The following is a 14,338-nucleotide window of genomic DNA, read 5'->3' as shown; positions in this document are numbered from 1 at the left end:
TACACTTATATCTTCCTTTCATTTGCATTTATACCTTATATATTTAATGTTAATTATGCACTTTATTTTAATGTTTTATATTTATTCACACTTGTATAATTTTTATTTATTCTTATTTCGTCTTTATTTATTTTCATGTCCACTTATATATATGTTTTTTACACATTCCCTTACATACATTTTAATATTTTTTATTTATGTTACTTTGATTCTTTTATTGTATTATGAATAAGGCGTATTATTGTTATTATTATCATCATGTCAAGGTCTTATTTATTTCATTTAGTTAAGTTTTCTTTTCATTATTGCTCTTTTTGAAAGAGATTTGACTTTTCATTAACTTTAGTCAATTTAATTAATTTTCCTATTTTATTACTATTTGTTTTAAAAGAGGGAACTTCAGGTCATTTTTCCATCCTATAAATATTGACATGAAGTTAGTTAAGTAGGTGTTACAAGTAAATCGGAGGCATTTTCTTTAGAGTTTTTATTTAAGATTTCTATAAGATTTTAGCCTAGATTAAGATATTAATATGCTTAAATAAAAAAACCTAGCTCCTAAGACCTTGTAGGACTATCCTCGGATAGGCGTTGTGGGGGTGCTATAACCTTCTCCACACGTAACTGTACTCCTGAACCCGGAATTTGGTGATGAGGTCGAGTCTAAACTTTTAGGAATTTTCAGTAGTATTAAATCTAAACTTTTAAATGATAGGTGGCTAACCAACCTAGCCTTAATTGGTTAGTGGTGACTCTACGTTAATTTAGGCTCTCTGTGTCTAGCTTTGCTTACTAGGCCTCCGTACTCTTATGTAGGCAACGTTATGATAGGTGTCTTTTGGCATATTGGTTGTATGGACATTTGGTATAAAGATTTGGTTATTTTATGCATGATTTGGGTATGTTTTAAGGCCTTGTGTATATGTGCAAGTGGCTTGTAGGTTCATGTTTTAAAGGGTGAGAGAAATGACTTGATTTTGGCCATTTTCTTGTCCGTACGGCCTAAGACACGGGCGTGTGTCTCAGTTGTGTATGACACATGGCCAAGTGACACAGCCGTGTGTCCCTTGTAGGGTTTAAAGGTTGCTATTTTGAAAGGTACATGGCTTGACACACGGGCGTGTGGCTTCGCTGTGTAACCTGAGTTAAAGAGTTACACGAGCACGGACACGGGCTGAGACACGGTCGTATGTCCGTATTTTGATTGTTATATGGATTGAGACATGGACGTATGTCTCAACTGTATGAGTCGCACAACCTGGCCAAATGGCCGAATCGTTTTTAAAGTGTTTCTAAGGCCTCGAGGGCTCAAATAAAAGATGATATGTATGTGCTCGAATGGACTATGATATTATTTATGAAATGTTTAGAAAAGAATGATTATAAGTTATGTTTTTATGGTAATTCTTTGTAACCCTATTCCAATGATAAATACGGGTTAAGGGTGTTACATTGAGCAACTCTGATTCTTATCCATTTCTGATTATTTATTAATTTGTAGCAATGAGACCTAATATGCTCAACCTTTCCAAAATGGTGACAAACATGTTTTTTATTATTCTTTCACTTATTTTCAGGGGAGGAACAACATATTCTTTAGACTTACAAAATAGTAGGAGAAAAACTTTTAGTACTGTATTTTAAGACATTATGATTAGTTTTGACTCTTCCAAAGGCCAATATTTCATCTAGTTTCATACTTTGAACTTTAAAATTCTTAGGAACAACCTTGGTAGCATTTTATTTTTATTTGGTAGCACTCAGCTTTGCATATTTCATCATTCTCTTTGACAACCTTATTAAGCTCCATATTAGCCTTCTTAAGTTTGACAAATCACAACATCTTTTTCTTTGACATCCTTCACAAGTTTAAGATTCTTTTATTTGATTCTAGCATTCTCTATTTCAAGGCATTGTTTAATTAACTTAACATATTCCAATTACCTAGCATCATTTTGTAAGCTTCCTTCAAACTCTTAATAGGATCTTTGTTACTATCTAAATCAATTGTCATAGATCCTGTTGCAGCATCAGATTTAATAGTACATCTAAATGCTAAATAATTACTTACCCAATCTTCATCATCAATGCTCTCATTCTAGGATTTTTCCTCATTCTAAGATAGTGTAAATATTTATGTTTCTTATTGAAAGTATTAGCACACTTAGCTTTGTTGTTTCCAAAACCTTTATTACACCCGAATTCGTTAAGTCTCAAGTTGCAAAAGGGATTTGTGGATCTAATTAAAAAGTTTTCCAATCTGGTGGGTTCTTTTGTAAATAATGACAAGTTTCGAGCTGGTCGAGAAATGTTGGATTCCAACTGTAATCTGATTTCTTTTGAACTAGATAGTTTCTTAGTGGAGACATGATGATTAAGGTATTTCAAGGTGGTTATGAATTGGTTTTGGTGAAAGGGGCTGAAGGGACTATATATATATATTTAGGAGAGGTATTCTTCTCCAAGGATAATTCTTTTATTTTTCTTCTCTTCTTCTTCTTCTTTTCTCTGATTTGTTATGAAAAAGAGAAGATTTAAGACATTCGTGCATGAAGGGGAGATGTTGAGGTCTAAGTCTTAGAAATTGAAAATCTTGTAAGCTGGTAAGCTTTCTAATATCTTTATATTATCAGAATTAAGAAAAAAAAGGTATTTAATGATTTTAGTTAATTTTAAATTTTGTTTTATTTTAGGTAAAGCGATAGATAACCATTTATATGGCCTATGTATTATGTTTTAGGTAAAACAATAGATAACCATTTATATGGCCTATGTATTCTGTTTTAGGTAAAACGATAGATAACCATTTATATGGCCAATGTATGCAAAGAGATATGGCTTTTATTATAATGAATGGTCTCAATTGGATTCTGAAATGGTTGTTATGTTGTATTGACCAATGAGGCTCGAGTAACAAGGGAAGAAGTGTAACAACCCATTTTTAGTCAAATCGAAACAGTGGTTTCGAGGCCACAAATCTGAATTTGAAATAATTATTTTATTATTTTAGTGTCTACAGCATGATAGTATAATTGTGTGAAAATTTCGTTAAGAAATTTTATCATTTGAATGCTTAATTCAGTGAAAAGGACTAAATCACGTAAAATGCAAAAGTGATGTTCTATTAGCTCAAGGTGTCTAATAGCTATGGAACTTTAAAGTGGAGGTCCTTATGTTTTAATTATACCATTATTAAGAAGGGTGGACATATATGGACATATTATCATGTATTTTTATGGTTTTTAATTAAGGTTAAATAGGTAAATTAATTAATAAATGATAATTTAATAAAACCAAAAGCCATTTTCTTCATTATCTTCTTCTTCTAACCAAAATTAGGGTGTAGAAAAGCCATTTTAAAGGTTTCAAAGTTTTGACTACTTCATTTGGCTAAAATGGTATGTATTTTGTCCCGTTTTTAATAATTTTTATGTTTTTGAGATCGTTGCAACTAGGTCTGGCTATCCCAGGGACTATTTTGCAAATTTTTTAAAGAATTTGAATGTTTCCATTGATGAATAAGCATGTATTTTGAAGTTTCTTGATAGATTATGAATGCTTGTTGATAGATATATAAGTTTTTTTAAGTGATTTTTAATAAAAATACAAATTAGGGGCTAAATTGTGAAATGTGTAAATTTAGGGGTTAAAATGTGAAATAAATGAAAATTTTAGGCTGCTATAAGCATGATAAATATTCAACTAGGCTTGGGTTGTGATGAAATTGAGTGAATTTTATTTTACGAGCCTAGGGACTAAATTGTAAAATTGTTGAAATATTAGGAGCAAAAGTGTAAATGTGCTTTAATGCGAATTTTGGACTAAATTGAATAGAGATATAATTAAATAAGCTAATTTTGATTACATATAGATCAAGAAAAGTGAAATACGAACTTAGATCAGGGAAATAACAAGGTTACGGAATAATTGACCCGTTTAGCCGTTTTTACATTTGAGGTAAGTTCGTATATAATAAGAATTGATATAATTATGTTTTAAATGCTTTGATATTGTATGAATTGTGAATTTGACTTTATGGATACATTTGACGACGATTCGGCTTTGAAACTCCCGATTGAACCTTAGGAATAGATTCATTAAGGGATACTTTGATTTAGCTTCGGGCCATTATATCGGCACTTCGGGTGTGAGTTACTTTGATTTGGCTTCGGGCCATGATATCAGCACTTCGAGTGTGAATCTTATTGATTTGGCTTCGGGCCATGATATTAGCACTTCTGGTGCGAGATACATTGAGTTAGCTTTGGGCCATGATATGAGCACTTAATGTGCGAGACTCTTAAGTATCCAACTTCTATTCTGAATGGTTCAACGGGTATACTGAAGATGGAAATTGGTGAGAAATAGATACGTATCGATACAGGTATGTACGGAAAACTATTTGAGCAATGAATCAAAGGAAGTTTTGAGCTTATGGTAAACTATGTGGTTAATTTCATGTTAACTTGATGTTTAATGTTTTGATGCAATTTGAGTTACTTATTTGAAAATGTAAATGAATGGTGAAATTTGTTTAATTTTTTCATACGAACTTACTAAGCTTTATAGCTTACATTGTTTATTTTTTCGTATTTTATAGTGATTTCTAATCTAGCTCGGATTCGAGGATCATCGGAGACTTCATCATACTATCAAGCTATCAATTTGGTACTTTTAAGCTTATGTTTTGGTTATATGGCATGTATAGGGTTGTGGTCATGTTGATTATAAGTTGATAATGATTTTGGCCATTAGAATTGACTTGTAAATGTTTATATTTTGGTTTGTATATATAGCCATGAGTGATGGCTTATTTTGGATTGCTTTGGTATGCTTGAATCATGTATTTATATAAGTGTATATGACTTGTGTGATGTTTTAAATGTTGGACATGTTATGCTTATGGATAATTAGCATTATAGTTATCTAATAGTCAAGTTTTGAATGGTTGATATGCTTGAGAGAATAGATCAAATGATGCATATTTGTTAATGGTCATTTTGATGATTTGAGAAGATAAAGATTGATATGAACTTAGATGGCATAATGTGGTATTTATGTTTTGTATTAGTTGGTGTTGGAAATGGTATAAATTATGCTTGATTTGGAATTAAATTATATGTCTATTGAAGTTAAGTTTTGTGCCATATGAGTTGTGTAGGTGTGCCTAAGTTTAGGTGGCAAATTGGCTTGGTAAATAGCTTATTTTAGTCCACACGGGCAGCAACACAGTCATGTGTCTTAGCCGTGTGCGACACACGGTCATGTTACATGGTCGTGTGTCCCCTAGTGTTGAATTTGAAACCAAGTCAGTATACTCCACACGGCCTCACACACGGGCGTGTAACTTGGCCGTGTGGCATAAGTCAGTAAACCCTACAGGTTTGGCATAGCCTAGCAAACGGTCTAGCACACGGGCATGTATGACCATTTTTAGGGCACATGGGCTAGCCACACAGGCGTGTGTGTTGGCCGTGTGACCCAAGTCAGAGAGTTACACTAGGTCAAACACGGGTAGGGACATGGCCATGTGCTCCCATTCCGAATGTCTACACGGCTTGTAACATGGGCTTGTGACATGTGCTCCCATTTGAGAGACACGGCCGGGCCACACGAGCGTGTGTCCCTTATTTTTGAAAAAATTTTCTAAGTGTTCTATGAGTTTTCAAAGTTGTCGGTTTAGTCCCGAATCACTTCTAATGCATGTTTTAGGCCTCGTAGGCTCGTATTAGGGACATATTGATTGAGATTGAATGATAATTACATGAAATGTGAAAATGTATGCAAAGTGAATGTTTAATTGTTTCTAAGTACGGTAATACTCTGCAACCCTATTTCGGGGTTAAATATGGGTGAGGGATGTTACATTTGTTGGTATCAGAGTTACAGTTTAGTCGATTCTCAGGCTATCGTAGCGTGCGTGAGAGTCTAGCTATACATGCCATATATAAATTGTGATAGTGTGATGAATCTTAACAATTTAAAATGTGTTTTCGTATAGTAAATGGATCCCGATCGAGCTGTAGCTGACGATGTAGAGAGTAATGCGCCAGCTCCTACTCAAGGGACAGCGTCGTCTGATTCTAGACTTGTGTCGAGTAGTCACGGGGAAGAGGCTAAAGAAGATTTTTTTCAAATGATGAACGAATGGTTCACACAATTTGTTAGAACCAATTCAGCTGCTCAACAACCTCCACCCCCACCTACTCCTCAACTGGTCCCTATAGCTTCTCAAGTTGTGGAACTTCAACGATTGAATAAGACACCAGTAGATAAAATCCGAAAACACGGGGTTGAAGAGTTCAGAGCTACCATTGATGATGATCTCGTGCAAGCTGAATTTTGGCTTGAAAACACTATTCGGGTATTCGATGAACTTTCGTACACGCCAGCTGAATGTTTAAAGTGTGCCATTTCCTTATTAAGAGACACATTAATAAACCGTAATTTATACATATTTTTACCCCATGTTTAACACGTTTTATGGATGATTTTCCCTTAGAATTGGTGAATTCGATGCTCCTAATGCCTTAATTTCATGTTTTATACTTAGGAGAGCATAGGAGACCGAAAGGAACGAAAAACGGGCCAAAAATAGAGAAAATGGGCCAAAGTACGAATTCAACATGGCCTGGACCTCCTCACACGGGCAGACTACACGGCCGTATCAATTTGGCAGAATCGAAGCACGACTCACACGGGTGGACCACATGGTCGTGCCTATTTAACAGGCTCGAGCACGACCTGAAGTAATCTCACACGGGCGTGTCCCTGCCAAGCCCAAGTTGAGTCCAGTTCGAAAAAGGCTAATTTCGATGGTTCTTAGGCACTCCAAAGCCTATAAATACGCCCTAGAGGAGGAAGAAAAAGGAGGCACGGAGAGGGAGGAAGGAATTACTCGAAGAAAGCCGATTGTTCCATCTCAGAAGTCAGATTCATCATCAAGACTGAAGATCTCCCCTCAATTTCCCTTCAGGAGTTTTGGGTTTTCTTAATGTTTTGTATTCGTTATTCTTCTGAGATGTTTTCCTTTATAGTTACGAACTAAATCCCCTAAATACCTAAGGGGAATGAAACCTAAAATGAATTTTGTTATTATTTTATGAATTGTATGATAAATATTTAACATGTTCTTAATTATGTGTTCTTAATTCTTATTTTGATATCCCAGGATACTGATTCAAGATAAGCTCTTATTCAGAGGAGGAATAGACCCTGTCTAATAATACATTTGTCATAATTAAGCGGAGTTGATTGCGCGTCTAGAGATAGGGTGACAAGATTTTGCCGGATTAGGGTGAAACCTAATAGGGGGATCTATAGATGGAGTTAATGCAACCCTAGAGTGTTAATTAGAGAAAAGTCTCGGTTATTCAATCTAGGGATTAGACGTTATTAGTCTTGAATAGGGATAATAACATAACTTAGGGATCTCGACGGAACAAATTGAATGAATAAATCATCCAATTCGGAGCCAGAATAACAAGTAAAGTCTAGGTGAATTTTTCCTTTGGTATTGTCTTAATTCAATCGTTTTCCAAAAGTAATCCCCCAATTCTACTTTCTGTGAATTCTTAGTTTAGATAATTAGTTAGTTAAAATAAAACCTCTTTATTCTAAGGCTAGATAATAAAAAGACGGTCATTACTAGTACTTTTAGTTCCTTTGGGTTCGACAATCCGGTCTTGCTAAAACTATACTACTGTTCGATAGGTACACTTGCCTACATTGTGATAATAGTTAGTTTCAAGAACAATTCATTATAAATATTTAAAACCTGTTACACGAAAATCGTGATTAAGTTTTTGGCGCCGTTGCCGGGGAACTAAGATATTAGGAACGCTCAATTTTTATTACTTTAGCCATTTATTTTTCTTGCAATTTAATTTAATTTAATTTTTTATTATTTATTAATTTACTTTTTCTTTCTCTTGGCAGGTTTTATAGTTTATGACTAGAAGAAACCCGTCAGGACCACTACTCTTTAATGAAGAAATCGATCGCACAGTTCGTAGATACCAAAGAGAAATAAAGCGAAGCTTAAGATACACAGAGAACGCGTAAGAGGACGATACTCAACCCCCAACCGAAGAGATTGCTGAAAACTAAGACAATCAGCTACCTCTTGCAATTGCAGTTAATCAAATCCTGCTCCACGTACTATGTATGATTATGCTAAACCTTTTTTAACAGGAACTGAATCAAGCATAGTTAGACCTGTTGTAGTTGCAAATACTTTTAAACTGAAACCTAACACGATTCAAATGATACAACAGTTTGTTCAGTTTGATGGTTTGTAGGATGAAGATCCCAACGCTCACTTAGCAAACTTTTTGGAACTATGCGATACATTTAAAATTAATGGTGTTTCTGATGATGCCATTCATCTTCGATTATTCCCTTTTTCATTAAGGAACAAAGCTAAATAGTTGTTGAACTCATTACCACGAGGGTCAATCACTACTTGGGAACAAATGACAAAAAAATTTCTATTAAAATATTTCCTGCCGGCTAAAACGGCCAAATTACGTAATGATATCTCTTCGTTTATGCAGATGCACTTAGAAACTCTTTACGATACATGGGAGAGATACAAGGACTTACTGAGAAGGTGCCCTCATGATCGCCTGATTTCGTGATCGGTTTTAAATATTTATAATTACTCGTTCTTGAACTAACTATTATCGCTATGTAGGCAAGTGTACCTATTGAACAGTAATATAGTTTTAGCAAGGCCGAATTATCGAACTCAAAGGAACTAAAAGTACTAGTAATGACTGCCTTTTTATTATTTAGCCTAAGAATAAAGAGGCTTTTTTGTTTTAACTAACTAATTATCTAAACTAAGAACGCACAGAGAATGGAATTGGGGAATTGCTTTTAGAAAAATCTATTGAATGAAGACAATACCTAAGGAAAAATCCACCTAGACTGTACTTGTTATTCTGGCTCCGAATCGGACGATTTATTCATTTAACTTATTCCTTAGAGATCCCTAAGTTATTTATTATCCCTATTCAAGACTAATAACGTCTAATCCCTAGATTGAATAACCGAGACTTTTCTCTAATTAACACTCTAGGGTTGCATTAACTTGATCTATAGATCTCCTTATTAGGTTTCACCCTAATCCAGCAAAATCTTGTCACCCTATGTCTAGGTGCGCAATCAACTCCGCTTAATTATGACAAATGTACTCTTAAACAGGGTCTATTCCTCCTCTGAATAAGAGCCTATCTTGAATCGGTATCCTGGGATATCAAAATAAGAATTAAGAACACATAATTAAGAACAAGTCAAATATTTATCATACAATTCAAAAAATAATAACAAGATTCGTCTTAAGTTTCATTCCCCTTAGGAATTTAGGGGATTTAGTTCATAACTAAATAAGAAAACATCTCAGAATAATAAATAATACAAAACATAAAGAAAACCCAAAACTCTTGAAGGGGAATTGAGGAGAGATCTTCAGTCTTAATGATGAATCCGGCTTCTGAGATGAATCAATCGGCTTTCTTCAAGTAATTCCTTACCCTCTACTCTGTCCTTCCTTTTCTTCCTTCTCTAGGGTGTATTTATAGGCTTTGGAATGCCTAAAAGCCCTCAAAATTAGCCTTTTCTGAATTGGACTCAACTTGAGCTCGGTAAGGACACACCCGTGTGCGATTACTTCAGGCCGTGCTCAAGCCTGTCAAATTGACACGGCCGTGTGGTCTGCCCGTGTGAGGAGGTCCAGGCCGTGTTGATTTCGTACTTTAGCCCATTTTCTCCATTTTTGGCCATTTTTTGTTCCTTTCGCTCTCCTATGCTCTCCTAAGTGTAAAACATGAAATTTAAGCATTAGGAGCATCGAATTCACCAATTCTAATGGAAAATCATCTATAAAATGCGTTAAACATGGGTAAAAATATGTATAAATTACGGTTTATCAAATACCCCCACACTTAAGCATTTGCTTGTCCTCAAGCAAAATTCTCAACTCATAATCAAAATAAATTCTTCTCAACTTATAATTTCTATCGATAATATCTCAGAATAATCCATAGGTAATCATACATTGAGAATTCAACTAAAAGAATATTAGAGTTTCAAACATTCCAAGTTGAGCATTTTATCCTAAAAACATAGGTGTCTCCCCTCATTTAAGTAATTACCTTTGATTCAGAATATCACAAAGTTTCACATCCTCACTGAAGATTCACTCAAATCAGTCGAGGTGTTTAAGGACAATAAAAGAAGCACTCAATAGTCAATAATGAAAAGTCATTACCATAGGCTTGCATGAAAATCAAATCTCCACCACTGATAAATTGAAATGAAATATCAATCAAAAGGTCTTTAGAGGGTTGTAATGAGGCTTGGTTAGGGGTTGCGGTCACAGGCTGAAAGAAAGGGTTAGAATCGAGATTGAATTGAAAAATTGCCTAACTAAAAAAAGAGTTAATCATCACTTGTGTACAAAAGAGCTTCTTCTTAGAATATGGAATTTAATTTCTTTTAGCTCAAAAGATCACCATTACTAATATGTATACATGTTGTTGTTGTTGTTGTTTTTTTTAAGAACAAGTTAAATAAATACAAAATAGAATAAAACATAGCTAAGTAACTATTCCAACTCAGATCTCGACAAAAATAAGGATCAAATTAATTTGGGGAATTTCAACAATAATGGATTAAGGGTTAATATCAAGGGTAGTACAAGAAATGGCTTATTAGGCTCAAAGGGGTTTACTAGGGGTTAATCGTGGAGGTAGGCTTTTCATGGCATGAGTGGGTTAATTCTAAATCCCTTAATCATTTTGACATATCAAATCAAATGGTGTGGTCTCGACATGCATAATCAAGCAAGTTCTAGAATAACAGTTCAATACTGACGCACTTAAAGCAATAATAAAAGTGAGCATGAAAGAATTAATAGATGCTCAAAAGGCTCAAAAATCTCACAAAAATTATGGCTTTTTTACGTAGAAAACTTGTGAATTCCAAATCAAAGTAATACCTAAACTTTGGGGAAACAACCTAAAATTTTAAATTCTTCAAAATCAACTTATCATACTTGATTCTCTAACGCCTTAAAGTTTAAACAATCAATGCATAAATGCCTATGTTTTAATTCAAGATATATCAATCAAAATCATAAATCAATCAAAATTTATCCTAAATATAATATGAGAGCTTTTCAAGAGAACAAGGCAGTCATTTAGGGATTTTTCTGATAATGAAATGAATACCCCCCACACTTAAGATGTACATTGCCCTCAATGGACAAAGATAGATATAACAATATAAAAATAAGATAGGGAGAGAAGTGAAACTTCCTGAGTTGAAAATGGATGAAATTCCTGGATTAGCGAGAGCGAGTTGCTGGAAATACAATTGGGAGACAAACATGATTCTGAAGGACAAAAGGATAATTAGGGGAATATTTTGATAGTAATAATAAAAATAAGCCGTGTTTAAAAATAACAAAATCTTCAAAAATTAATAAAATAAAAATAAAATAAAATAAGATAGATAATCTAATTTTTCAATGTGGCACAGCCGGTTCACACGCCCTTGTGGATCGTGTCCCGCCTGTGTTTATTACGAAGTGAGATGTCGTCACACGGCCTTGAGGCACGCCCGTGTGTATAGGCCGTGTGTCTTTATGATCATGTTACATGATCGTGCGTGATGCGGTTCGCTTCTCCTACGGTCGTGTAATTCTGCGCACACCTGTGTTATTTTGACAGTGTTGGCCACGGGTGATAGACACGGGTGTGTCACACTCCCGTGCTATCTTAACGAGTTCGACCACAGCTATGTCGCACGACCGTGGCATTTTATCGTAGCCCGTGTTTGGGAAAAATTATTGTCCTATTTTCATACGGCCCTAAGCACGCCCGTGCTCTTGGCCGTGCCCTGTGGAAAACCTGTAATCAAGCGTTCTGTTAGTAAGTTAGATGTTGAAGAATGAATTTTAAAGAAGTTAATATAGTTAGTGCTCGGGTTGCTTCCCGAGAAGCGCTTATTTATAGTCTAAGTTCGACTTACCCCTCCGTTGAATGATCATGGTGGTTTGAAGAGTTTATACTCCTTATTCCTGCTATTAATCTCATCAAAATAAGGTTTTAAACGGGTGTTGTTTACCTTAAAAGTGCCGAACTTGGGATGACTCACCTCGACTGTACCGAATGGGAAAATGTTGAGTACCGTAAGAGGGATTTATTCATTTGGTTTGGTAGTGACAATGTGAGGATCTACGGCATCTAATAAAACTTTATCTCTAACCTTAAGTTGATTTGGAAAGGTATTGAGCTCGTTCTGTCGTAGTTTCGGTTTATGCGTCCGCCATTCATCTAGCTTCTCAATTTGTAGCCTTCAATCTTCATGATTGGGTCCTCTACTATCGCTTGAGAATGACTCATATGCTTCCTTCAGACTCATTTCCTGCAAAGTAAGTTGCACCATATTGTTAGTTTTAGTAGAATGGTTTAGACAATCACCTTCAATATCCATTGTGTTGCCAGAATTGTGAGCTTGAAGGGTGATTGTTTCGTCTCCCACACGGAGTGTGAGTTCACCTGTGCCAACATCAATAATTGTTTTAGCAGTTGCTAAAAAGGGTCTTCTTAGAATTAAAGGAGTGTTGCTATCCTCCTCTATGTCTAGAATAATGAAGTCAACGGGAAATATAAATTTATCGATTTTAACTAGCATATCTTCAATAATACCCCTAAGAAATGTTATAGTTTTATCTGCTAATTGAATGCTCATCCTAGTCTCTTTGGGTTTCCCAAGACCTAATTGTTTAAACATTTTATAAGGCATGACGTTAATACTAGCCCCTAAATCAGCTAATGCATTATTAACATCTAAACTACCAATTAAGTAAGGAATTGTAAAACTCCCTGGATCTTTTAGTTTGTTGGGTAGTTTATTCTGTAGAATAGCTGAGCACACTGCGTTTAGCTCCACATGCGACGCCTCGTCTATCTTCCACTTATTTGCTAAAAGCTCCTTTAAAAATTTCATTGCGTTTGGCATCTGTGATAGAGCTTCAATAAACGGTAAGTTAATATGTAATTTTTTTAAGAGTTTAAGAAATTTACCAAATTGTTCATTTGAGCGGTCTTTCCTTGTTGCGTTGGGGTATGGCACACGAGGTTTATATTTGACATTCACCGAATTGTGTTTATTGTGATCTACCTCACCTTGATCTTTGCTTACCACAGTTTCTTGCCTTGGTTATGGTTCAGGCTCAACAACTCCTTCTTCATCTTGAATATTAATTGCGTTGAGCTGTTCCCTTGGGTTGGGTTCAGTTTTACTTGGCAAGCTACCTTGTGGTCGTTCAGAAATTAGTTTGGAAAGCTGGCCTATATGAGTTTCGAGCCCTTGGATCGACGCTTGTTGATTTTTAAGTGCTGTCTCGGTGTTCTGGAAACGAGTTTCTGACACCGAAATAAATTTTGAGAGCATTTCTTCAAGGTTCAGCTTCTATTCCTATTGGTAGGGTGGTTGTTGGTAGCCTGGAGGTGGTTGTGGTTTTTGATTTCCTTGACCGTTCCACGAGAAATTGGGGTGGTTCCTCCAACCTGCATTGTAAGTGTTACTATATGGATTGTTTTGAGGTCGAGGATTATTACCCATGTAGTTTAATTGCTCGTTATCCATGTTGTGGCCATAATATTGGTATTCCGAATGGTTGTTTCCACCTCCACTTGCTTCGTACTGCATTACTGGGTGAACCTGTGAAGAACTAAGAAAACGATCCATCTTTTTATTTAAGAGTTCTACCTGATTAGAGAGCATGGTGACTGAATCGACGTTATAAACGTCGGCTGTTTTCGTTGGCTTTGTCCTTATGACTTGCCACTGATAGTTATTCAGTGACATCTCCTCTATAAACTCATAGGCATCTTCAGGTGTTTTATTATTGATGGTTTTGCCAACAGCTGCGTCAATCATTTGTCGAGTCGAAGGATTCAGGCCATTATAGAACGTTTGAACTTGTAGCCAAAGCGGTAACCCATGGTGAGGGCACCTTCTCAAAAGGTGTTTGTATCTCTCCAATGCATCGTAGAGTGTTTCTAAATCCATCTGCATAAAAGAAGAGATATCATTATGTAATTTAGCCGTTTTAGCCGGCGAAAAATATTTTAGTAAAAATTTTTTGGTCATTTGTTCCCAAGTAGTAATTGACCCTCGTGGTAACGAGTTCAACCACTGTTTAACTTTGTTCCTCAATGAAAAAGGGAATAACCGAAGACGAATGGCATCATCAGATACACCATTAATTTTAAATGTATCGCATAGTTCTAAGAAGTTGGCTAAATGAGTGTTGGGATCCTCA

General features: G+C 35.4%; 2 non-coding genes across 2 annotated transcripts; one reads left to right on the top strand and one right to left on the bottom strand.

Moving 5' to 3' along the window:
• Window positions 1-8,522: 8,522 nt before the first annotated feature.
• LOC128285763 (small nucleolar RNA R71) lies at window positions 8,523-8,629 on the bottom strand. Its single transcript, XR_008276313.1, has one exon. It is a non-coding gene; the product is annotated as a small nucleolar RNA R71 (small nucleolar RNA).
• A 5,382-nt stretch (window positions 8,630-14,011) lies between these two features.
• On the top strand, window positions 14,012-14,117 carry LOC128285787 (small nucleolar RNA R71). Its single transcript, XR_008276336.1, has one exon. It is a non-coding gene; the product is annotated as a small nucleolar RNA R71 (small nucleolar RNA).
• Window positions 14,118-14,338: the final 221 nt, after the last annotated feature.

This window comes from Gossypium arboreum, chromosome 12 (genome assembly GCF_025698485.1).
Source record: "Gossypium arboreum isolate Shixiya-1 chromosome 12, ASM2569848v2, whole genome shotgun sequence".
Lineage (NCBI taxonomy): Eukaryota > Viridiplantae > Streptophyta > Magnoliopsida > Malvales > Malvaceae > Gossypium > Gossypium arboreum.
This window is presented reverse-complemented; position numbering and strand designations above follow the sequence as displayed.